The following is a 4,194-nucleotide window of genomic DNA, read 5'->3' as shown; positions in this document are numbered from 1 at the left end:
GGGGGACAGGCAGGAGGGCACAAAGGGCTCTCAGAGACAGGTTTTATCTGGGAGAAATGAAATGTGGGGTGGATCCTCATGGATGAGGGCAGGGTAAGTTTCACAGCTGAAGGGTTAATGGTACGTTCGATGGGGAATGGGCCGATGAATCTAGGGCAAAGCTTCTTTGGGGTATCTTTAATGTTGATGTTGTGTGATGAAAGCCATACCTTCTGTCCAACGTGGTAGGTGGGGGCTGAGGCTCGACGTTTATCTGCAAACTTCTTGTTCCGTGTTGCGGTGCGGAGGAGGGCCTCCTTGGTCTGTCGCCAGATCCTGCGGCATCGGCGTAGGTGATGCTGAACAGAAGGGACTGCCACCTCAACTTCCTGACTGGGGAACAGCGGCGGTGAGTAGCCAAGGAATGCTTCAAATGGGGACAGGTTAGTAGTGGAGGAGGTTAGAGAATTGTGGGCATATTCAATCCAGACCAGATGCTGATTCCAGGTTGAGGGATTATTATTGATAACACACCTTAGGGTGGCCTCCAATTCTTGGTTACATCTCTCAGTCTGACCATTAGAATGAGGATGGTCACCAGATGAGAGACTGACCGAGGCCCCAAGAGCTGTGCAAAATGACTTCCATACTTGGGAGATGAATTGAGGACTTCTATCCGATACAATGTCCACAGGAATCCCATGTATGCGGAAAACGTGGTGAACCATGAGTTGAGCGGTCTCCAGGGCAGTAGGAAGCTTGGAAAGTGGAACAAAATGTGCAAACTTTGAAAATCGATCAACAATAGTCAGGATTGTAGTATTACCTGCAGAGGGCGGTAGACCAGTGATGAGATCTAATGCTATGTGGGACCAGGGTCTACTAGGGGTAGGTAGTGGTTGGAGGAGGCCAGCAGGCGGTTGGCTACAGTGTTTACTTCTGGCACAGACAGGACAGGCCGCCACATACTCTCTAATGTCCTTGTGCATCTTGTTTCACCAAAAATGTCGCCTGCAGAAAGACAGCATGCGGTTGAAACCGGGATGGCAGGTCAGTTTTGATGAGTGGACCCATTCCAGAACCTGTTTTTTAGAGGAAGCAGGAACAAACAATCTATTGGGGGGTCCAGTACCAGGGTCGGGATCTGTTTGTTGAGCTTCCCTGATAACCTTTATAATGTCCCAGGTGATCATACCAACCATGCATGCTGATGGCAGGATATTCACATCTGCCTTGGAAAGTTCTGAGGAGGAGAACTGATGAGACAAAGCATCAGGTTTTACATTATGAGAGCCTGGGCAGTAGGTAATGAGGAAATTGAAGCGGGCGAAAAATAATGACCACCGAGCCTGTCTAGCATTTAACCTTTTAGCATTCTGGATGTAAGCAAGATTCTTATGGTCTGTCCAGATGATGAAAGGAAGTTCAGTTCCCTCTAACCAGTGCCTCCATTCTTCTAGGGCTAGTTTTATGGCAAGGAGTTCACGGTTACCCACATCATAATTCTGCTCAGCTGGGGACAGACGTCGGGAAAAAAATGCACATGGGTGTAATTTTCCATCCTCCTCAGCTCGTTGCGAGAGGACAGCCCCGACCCCAGAATCAGAGTCATCGGTTTCAAGGATAAACTGTTTAGCTGGGTCTGGGTGGGAGAGGATGGGAGCAGATACAAAAAGCTTCTTTAACTCATTGAATGCCATGTCGGCTTTAGAAGACCAGGAGAAAGTCCTAAGGGTAGATGTAAGTTGAGTGAGAGGAAGGGCAATACAACTGTAGTCTTTGATAAAGCGCCTATAAAAATTGGCGAAATCAAGGAACCTTTGCAGTTGCTTGCGGTTCTCAGGTGTAGGCCACTCAGAGACTGCCCTTACTTTCTTAGGGTTAGATCGAACAAGTCCTTCTTCAAAAATGAATCCAAGGAAGGACACAGAGTGCACATGAAAGTCACATTTTTCAGCCTTGACAAACAACTTATTTTCCATTAGTCTCTGGAGTACTGATCTATCATGCTTGGTGTGTTCAAGGGGGTTCTTAGAATAGATCAGGATGTCATCCAAGTAGACAAATACAAAAACATTAAGGAAATCCCTCGGAACATCATTCACCAGTGTCTGGAAAACAGCAGGGGCGTTAGTTAAGCCGAATGGCATGACCAAATACTCAAAGTGGCCCAAGGGTGTCTTAAAAGCTGTCTTCCACTCATCCCCCTCCCTCATGCGCACCAGATGGTATGCGTTACGCAGGTCCAGTTTAGTGAATATGGTGGCAGAGTGTAATTGTTCAAAAACAGAATCAATTAAGGGCAGAGGGTATTTATTCTTTGTCGTAATCTGGTTCAGGCCTCTGTAGTCTATACAGGGTCTAAGAGTCTTGTCCTTCTACAAAAAAGAAACCTGCTCCTAGTGGAGAAGTGGAAGGCCTGATGATACCTGAAGCTAAGGATTCCTCAATGTACTTCCTCATGGTCTCTTTTTCAGGCCCAGATAGGTTATACAATCTACTGGATGGTAGGGGAGCACCAGGAAGGAGATCGATTGCGCAATCATAAGGTCGGTGTGGGGGTAAAGAGAGGGCCTTCTGTTTACTGAAGACTGGGGTGAGATCATGATAACAGGTAGGGATCTTAGATAAATCCAATTCTTCAGACGGTACCGTGTTTGCAACAAAAGGAGTGACTGCTCAGCACCAGAATCAATTAAAGCAGCAACAGAAAGGTTAATGTCTCTGATTAATAAGGTTGTGGGTAAAACAAGTCTATTTCCAGGAGAAAATATTGAATTGCCCACCAGTATCTCCTGGTCTAATGGTGTGCCTCTCCTTTTACCCTCGCTGAACAGTTTGCAATATAATGGCCAGGCTTACCGCAGTAAATGCAGACCCGAGCTGTAATCCGGCGTTGCTTCTCCTCCGGTGAAAGCCGTGTGCGTCCAATTTGCATAGGCTCTACCTCAGAGCTTGTCAGAGCTGGTAAAGGGGGATTGGACGGAGGGAGGCCGATTCCCAGAAATGGGCGTGGCTCAGATGCCGAAGCATAATGGGATCTGTAGTTCCTATGTTGCTGACATGTCCGCAGTCGACCATCAATCCGAAAGGTCCAGGTTGATAAGATCATCCAGGGAATCCGGTTCGTCACGAGTAGCCAGTTGATCCTTTATTTCCTCGGACAGAGAACTTACAAACACTCCTTTTAATGCTACTTTGTCCCAGCGGGCCTCTTCCGCTGCGACCCAGAAGTTAATAGAGTGGTCCGCTACGGACTGTTTACCTTGTCGAAGGGCTATTAGCCTCTTGGAAGCCTCCTCTTGGTGACAAGGACGTTCAAAAACCCGCTGGAACTCCTGAAGAAAGGTATCAAACGTTATGTTGTCAATATTATGGGAATTGAGATAAGCCTTAGCCCATTGCAGAGCCATACCTTTGAGTGAGCTAATCAAAAACGTTATGCGGGACGCGTCTGAGGCATAAGTGATAGGGGCACGAAGGATGGCCAGTCTGCATTGGAGAATAAAGCCGCCACAATCACTAGTCTTACCATCAAAAAACTCAGAGGGGCGAATATCAGATTCACGGGTTACCGTAGTGTTAGCGCTGGGTGTCGCATCAGGAACTGGAGGCGAATTGTTCGCAACTTGAGCCTGGGGTAAGAGAGCAGTTAATTTCTGATTTAGTGCAAACAATGTGCCACCCAATTCTTCCATATTGGACTTAGAGGTCTGTTGTTGGGCAATAATCTGTTCTAATTTGGCATCCCGTTTGTCAATTATCTTGTTTTGGAGGGATAAGGACTGCTGAATCATCTCGGTGTTGGTCAGGTCCTGGGTATCAGAGCTATTGGTTGGCTGGAACATTCTGTCAAGGTTTTCTTAATAAAGCCTCTATGGATACCCAGGAGTCAACCAAAACACGAGACCAACGACAAATAAAAGTTAATAGTTTATTTATATTGCAGGGCAGGAACTCCGAAGTAGACTGTGGGGAGAGACACAGGATGAGTATGGCAGCACAGACAGGTAAGTTGTCAATATTTGTCCAATTGAGCTAAATTGTAAAGCTTACTTGGATGTTTGTTCTGTAGGCTTGGAAGTTGGATCCAGGGGGGAAAGTTCGATGGGCGAGCCAGACCAAGGAAACCAGAATGGAGGAGAGAATGAGATGGAGGTCGCAGGGAGAACCTTAGAGCTGGATGCTGGAAGGATAATTGGTAGTCCTGAGCAG

The sequence above is a fragment of the Nematolebias whitei genome, chromosome 11, assembly GCF_014905685.2.
Source record: "Nematolebias whitei isolate Nwh7 chromosome 11, NemWhi1, whole genome shotgun sequence".
NCBI classification, from domain to species: domain Eukaryota; kingdom Metazoa; phylum Chordata; class Actinopteri; order Cyprinodontiformes; family Rivulidae; genus Nematolebias; species Nematolebias whitei.
This window is presented reverse-complemented; position numbering follows the sequence as displayed.